Raw genomic sequence first — 6,821 nt, 5'->3', positions numbered from 1 at the left:
TTTCCTTTTTTTTTTCCTTTCTGAGAGTTGGAGTTTGCAGGAGTCCAGCTAAGTGCTTGTAGGGCAAAGACGGCCTTCATAGGTGACATCAGCTTGCAGAGCAGGCCAGAAGCAACAGAGCCCCAGGTCTGGTTTTCATTTACAGTTTGGGTCCGTCCTACAGCAGGGAGGGGAGAAGAGGGGGTCTGGGGGAAGGAAGGGGAAGGAGGAGGAGAAGGAGACAGGGGAGGAGAGAGAGAGAGAGGCGGGAGCGAGAGGAGGAGCAGGAGGAAGCCCTGACTGTACCCCTGGACCCTGTCCAGTTTGAAGTTTAGCCTTTCCCCAAAGGCTGCTCAGTTCTCTGGGCTCCAGCTTCCAGCAAGGATTGCAAGAGGAGACTGTGTCCTCTGATCCTGACTCCTCCGTTCCTTGGTGGAGAAGGGCTGCAGGAAGAAAAGGAGAGTCAGCAAGACAGAGAAAAATATGCACCCTGGTGAAGCGTGATTGCGTTTAGAAGCCCAGGGACACGCATCCTCAGTTTTGTTCAGGGTAAGTGTGATGTTTTGCTTGTTTGTTTCCTCTGTGGTGTGAAGGAAACACTTCGATCAGAAGTGAGTTACTGGCTCTTACAGTTACCCTGCCAGTCAGTTTTCTGTACATAGTTTAGGTTTCTGCAAGAGTCTGCTGTTCTTTCTTTCCTTTGTGGTACCTGGGTTCCTTTAACCTGCTGAAGGTCACAGGTTGCCCAATTGTGTCTAGGTTCGTTGCTGCGGGAGTGTCCCGTGTGCCCCTGCCTGCATACTGGGCACCCCTGCCTGTAGTGCTCTCTGCCTGCTGGTTTGTTGAAAGCCGTCTCTCCTTCCCAACAGCTGCTTTGTTTGCAGAGGCGTCCGATGGGGGCATAGGGCAACCTGCAGAGTGGACCCCAGAGAGAGCTCATCTCTTTGGGTTCTCCAAGGGTCATGGGTAGGGGCATACTCATAAATGTGGAGAGAGAGGCTGGTCAGGCAAACTGTCGTCTTCTGAGTTTGAGGAGATACTGGTGCTAGTTGCAGAGCTGGGCCGGAGCTGCTCAGGCATGGCCATCAAGACTGCTCCTTCATCTTTTTAAGAATCTGAAGTCCCTGTTGCAGGATCTGGAATCTTTGCAGGAGTCCAGCATCCCCTTTGGGGATGCTTAAGGGAACTTCAGACCTAAAGCATGCAGAATGGGATACTATGGCAACTTTTCCAGTGCATAAGGCAAGGCTTAGGGCTGGGCTGTCCTGGGTTGTCCAGATGGGAGGCCTGTGCCAAGTTGGGAGGCCCAAGGGCTATTCCCTGGCCATGAGGATGCTGGGTGGGGTTCGGGCCCTCTCTCACTGAGGATGGAAGAGAGTCCCTGGATGGTTGCCAGCCCATTTGGGGACCTATTTCAAGCTACCATGGGATCAATGCAAGGGTGGGGCCAACGGGAAGGGTTCATTGGAGTACTGGAGAAAGGCTAAGAAAAATGAATTTCACGAAAGCCCAGGCAAACTTAGGGACTGGTGTGGACCTCAAGAACAAGCTGTAATGAGCACCAGTGGGCACACTACATCCTAGAGGAAGCCATTTCTCTCCCTACCCAGAGCTGATTCCAGATGAGAGCCCCAGAGTCTCAGAGCTTCAAGAGTGCTCATGGGACCTGGGAATAGTTCTCAACTTCCTAGAGGAAGCCGAAATGTGGAAAAGCCTTTAAAATAAAAGCCAAATTGCTCCTAACAAAACAATATGAAACCAGCGGGTTGCAGTAGCTGTCACTACTGGGTGACTCTGGGCCAGAAGCTTCCCGTGCTGTCATCCCTGGCTTATGGGTGAAGAGGGAGAAGCTTTGAGATGCTGGACTACTGGCCAGGCCCACCTGAGTGGGCATCCTTCCAGCAGCATCCTTTCCCATTGCTGGAGCTGTGGGGCTGATGAGCTAACAGTAGGGGATCCTTTAGATCTCCATGTGGAAGAGGTTGACAGATTGATCACCTCTGAGGAGATTGTCCATCTGTTACAATCTATTCAAAGCCATAGGGCAGTTAGCACAGTCTTCACGAGGATGCACAATTCATGGAGAAAGAAGGGAGGTCCACTTTAGGGAGGAGGGCATGGTGCTATGACTGGGATTCCTGTGTGGGCCAGCTGGAGGGCATGAACGGCTCACAGTAATAGCCTGAACTTTGCTTGATTCTGCTCTGGGTTTCTGCTGAGGGTGAAAGAATGGGGGTGTAGAACGTCTCTGAGAGAGATTTACCATTGGGAACAGTGGTCCAATGTCTGGACATCTTTGATCAGGCAACAACTTTGCATTGCCACAAAGGTAATATTCTCCCCTACCCCCACCTCTCAAAAGAGGACAGGCATTCAGCTGACACTGGGTGGGGGAAGATGGTCAGGATGGGTGACAGAGAATGGCTCTCCTGGATTTTTCCAGACTGGGAACTAGAGGGTGTGGCCACAGTGCCTTCCTTGAGGGCGACTGAGGCATCCTTTGGCCTAAGTGTGTCTCTTACATTGGAGGTGTGTACCACACCCCATTCTGGTGGAGAGTGTGAAGCCTGAGAGTCTAATGATGTATCTGAGACAAGCCAAGCATGGTTCAGAGCAAGTATCATCTGTGTCTCTGGGTTTTGCTTTATCCTACGATAATTGCATTTTGTGACATCAGACAGTACAATATACAATGCACCAATGACCATAGAGTAGGGAAAATTCCTCTATTCACCTGGCTTCTGAAGCTGTGAACTTTGACCTTAGTTTTGGAGTGAAACCTACAGACCCCAGTGCTCAAGGCAAGGTCTGCTCCTGAGACCAAGTCCCTCCTTTGGAATGGGTGGAGACATTTACCATCCAGGGCTCGGTTTGCTTTCCCGCTCTTTCCAGACGTTTGGTGACTTGGAGAAAGAGTGGCCAAAATAGAGCTGCTGTCTGTGCAGTGACACCACCTGCTCTTATGAGAAATTCCACATTTAGGATTGAAAATTCATTAGTGAGTTGCCAATTGTGCAGTGTGAGATGCTCTTGCAGGCATGCGAACAATGTTAGCAAGAGAAAAATGAAACTGCTGACACTTCTTTATGGAAGAGGCCGAGAATTGGGTGTCTTCTGGGGAAGGGTGGCAGGTGATGTCCAGGGCTGAATGAGACACTGTGTACCGAGGAAGCCTTTCTTCACTGACTGGCCCACAGGCGGGAACTGCACTTGGTGTCCTGGCTGTGGCAGACAGGCAGCAGAAGCACCCATAAATAGTTGACTTGGGAAGTGACATTTAAAAATCCTGTTGTTAGCTCAGCCAAACCCAGGAAATGCTTCCAGTCCTAAGAATTATTTTTTTAAATTATTTCTAATCATGTACACGCACATGTGTGGGTGTGAACACGAGTGTAGGTGTCTGCAGTGGCCAGAGGCATTGGATCCCTCTGGAGCTGGAGTTGAGGGTGGTTATGAGCAACCTCACACAGGAGCCAGGAACTAAACTCGGGTTCTGTGCGAGAGTAGTGAGTGCTCTGAGCTGCTGAGCCACCTCTCTGGGCCTGCTTCAGGTTCTAACACACACTGTTAAAGTAGATGAGGACATTTCTCTTTATTCTCCCGCTTATAATTTCATAAAGCTTCTTTGTGCTGCTCACGGTCCAAAGCCCAAGTGATAATTGTCCATAAAAACCACTGCCATCTTGTTCATGGCCGTGAGTATTTTGTTGGGGAGCGCCCGCCAGGTACCGTTTTTTTTTAAGAGACTCAATTTAGGAATGAATTAAGTTAGCTTTCAAAATTGAAACTCTTAATGCATCCCAATCCCCTAGGTCTGTCTGTGTTGGGAAAGGAAATTTGAGTGGGCGTATAGCTGCTTCTGGGACTGCATTCTGGTCTCTTGTCTCTAGAGGGCAGTGTATCCCTTGGTGTGCCTGATAAGTCCAAGTCCCTGGCGGTTTCCAGGGTGGGGTTTCTGGGCTCATGGGGAGTCAACTAATTTACACCCCAGCTAGTGGGTGGCAGTTAGGATTGGCTGCTTCAGTCCAGTCTCTGTGATGGGCATACATTTGAAATGCCATTTTTCTTCCTTGCTTGTGTATGAGCATACAGCAATGAAATTAGGCTTTCAAACAAAACGTTCTCTGCTCTTAAATAATTCTAGGTCAAGAGCATCGGGCAACTGGGAACTTTTAAAGGGAAAGTATTGCCTGAGCCTAAGTTACAAGCGCTCCCACGGTGAGCATACGGACTAAGCACGCTCTCTGCGTAATCTCTTATGTGAACACCGGAGAAGGTATTAAAGTTCCCTGATCTGGTAGCTCTTAAAGGGTGGGTAACCTGCCCTTTGCTGCTCTCACAAGCAGAGAAACATGTTTGAAAGACTTTCACATAAACATCTCATTTTAAATAATTGTTGATTAAAGTACATTGTTGACTCTCTGGCTTTTCATCATTTATGAGAGAGGACCCTAGGCACTAAATTCCATCTCAGAACACTGCTACCTTCTGTTAGCGGTCCCAGAACATGTTCTCAGGCTTACCTATCAGTCAGGCTCCTTTGCTCCATGGTGCTAAGCTTCAAGATCAGGTTGGCAAAATTCATGACAATTCTGTTTGGCTGTTGAGGTATTGAAGAGAATATTGTCTTGGTGAGCGCTTTCTTCATACCCTCTGGGGACATAGGATGTGTTACTCAGGTGACGTGCTGGTGTGTGGCTACAATGTTAGGGGCAGTAATAAAGCCAGTTCTACCCAATGTTCCACATCTGCCTGATGGATTCCACTAGGCATGCACCCAGGACCCAGGCATGGGAGCAGGGTGGCAGTGGACAAGCCTTAAGAAGTACCATGGGAAGGAAGATATCTTAGGTTTTCCTGGTTTTCTTTGGAGTAGGTGTGGCAGAGGAGTCACCGTTGTTTGAAAAACTCTGGAGGATCCTGGATCTATAACTCAGTGGGGGAGTGGTTCCCTTTGCCACGGAATCTAGAAGTGGTGACACATTGTCTAGAATCCCAACATTTTGAAGATGGAGGTAGGGAGATCAGAAATTCATGGCTAGTCTTGGCTACAGTATGAGTTTCAGGCCAGGAAGGATGGCATATGAGAGAAAAAAAATTTGGACTTTTGAAAAAAAGAGAGCAATGAGACAAATAGAGAGCGTCTTGCCAAGCCACCATCCAGAGGCATGGCATTCACCTTGCAGGGTCTGGAGCACCATCCTCTCTCCTCCCTGGCTTTATCAATCAGGAAATACTGAGAGAGAGAGAGAGAGAGAGAGAGAGAGAGAGAGAGAGAGAGAGAGAGAGAGAGAGAGAGAGAGAGAGAGAGGGCTTCAGACAGCCAGGGAAAGCCTCACTGGGAGCCATCTCTGTAGAATACCCCCATGTGCTCTGTACCTCCGATTTCCACAGTCCCAGTGCTTTGGGAATCATCCACTGGAATTAAGAGCTCATGGGTCACTTTAATTTCAGAATTGACCAGCAGCTGGAGATGACTCAGGTCTCAGGGGGAACTATTCCAGGAAACTGGCTTTTCACTTCTGGAATCTTCTCTAGTTGAGTCAGCAGCCAGCACTGAGATCTAGAATCAGCTCAGCTTGAGCCCACCTATGGCCTTACAGGGGATGTGGAATGTCAGAGATCTGTTCAGTCAGACACAGTGGATGCAGATAGAACATAGGAGTCCAGGGATGCCTGACAGTTCACACAATTTACCTTGTTTCACTCCTAAGTAGTAACTCTGGGGGAGGTTACTGGTAGAGACAATAAAGAGGTAGACAAACTGATACAAGATCTATCTACTTAAGATGAGTTTTTCTCTTACCCTTGAAAGCCAGCAAAGAACACGTAACTTTTCCTTCGGCTGTGAGATGCCTTGGCCGCTTGCTTTCATGATGCTGTGGCGGCACACATGGTTTTCAGAGGCTGGTGGAACTCAAGTCCCTTGCCAAGAAAGGAAGAAATGGGATAAATGTGAGCCGTGCCTCGGGCTAGAGCCAACTGTGGCCTGTGTCGTGGGTTGGGAAGGAAGGAGTGGCTGCTTGCATACTTGCTTGGGAAGCGTTTTGTAGCAGGCTCTCTGACTGTTAAAGCCCAGCCAGACTCTGCCTAGCAGTTATAATTAGCTGGATAAATGGGCACAGCATCTCCTCATCTGGCTCCCACGCAGTTCATAGAATGCCCTTTATGTTCCATGGTAGCCTCTGGTACGACAGATTCGGAGCTTTCTGCTTCATGGTTATTTTCGTGTATTTTAGGAATATATTTTAAAGCCCGCTTCTAAATATCTGGACAATTATTCGTCTGGAGTTTGCTCCTTGCTCCCTCTTTAGGAGACAGGGACTCATGTAGCTCAGGATAGCCTCTCTAACTCACCATGGAGCTTTCTCGCCTTGCACTCTGGAAATTCTTGCCTCTGCTTCCCAAGTGCTGCTTCTAGAGAAGGAAAGGAGCAAACCCCTGAGGGGTTTGGCATGTATCTGAGGGGCTCCCTGTCTTCTCCACAGAGGTCTCACTGTTAGAGGCGGCCACGCCCTCTGTCCAACACTTCTCTATAGTAACCTGTGATGGCTGCAAGCATCTGGGCATTGCTCTGTGAGGTCCCACGAGGAGGAGCCAGCGCCCTGCAGCGCTAGAAGGTGACAAGCAGGGGCTTTGCTCAGGCAGGATCGTATAGGATCAAAAATGTTGAAAGAATTCGTGGTCACAGGAAAGATGTAGATTCAGTGGTGGCACACGCCTTTAATCCCAGCACTTGGCAGAGGCAGGCAGATTTCTGAGTTCCGGGCCAGCCTGGTCTACAGAGTGAGTTCTTGGACAGCCAGGGCTATACAGAGAAACACTGCCTCGAAGAACAAAAA

The 6,821-nt window shown here is 49.1% G+C and overlaps 1 protein-coding gene across 1 annotated transcript in view; it reads left to right on the top strand.

Annotated features, from left to right (window-relative positions):
* Positions 1-242: 242 nt before the first annotated feature.
* The window catches only part of Col6a3 (collagen type VI alpha 3 chain), an 81,312-nt gene continuing 74,733 nt past the window's right edge, over positions 243-6,821 (top strand). The window contains 1 exon segment of the mRNA XM_031368378.1: positions 243-528. The gene's annotated coding sequence lies outside the window, so the exon portion shown is untranslated.

This window comes from Mastomys coucha, unplaced genomic scaffold (assembly GCF_008632895.1).
Source record: "Mastomys coucha isolate ucsf_1 unplaced genomic scaffold, UCSF_Mcou_1 pScaffold14, whole genome shotgun sequence".
Lineage (NCBI taxonomy): Eukaryota > Metazoa > Chordata > Mammalia > Rodentia > Muridae > Mastomys > Mastomys coucha.
The sequence above is the reverse complement of the archived record's forward strand: the minus strand, read 5'-3'. Positions and strand labels throughout refer to the sequence as shown.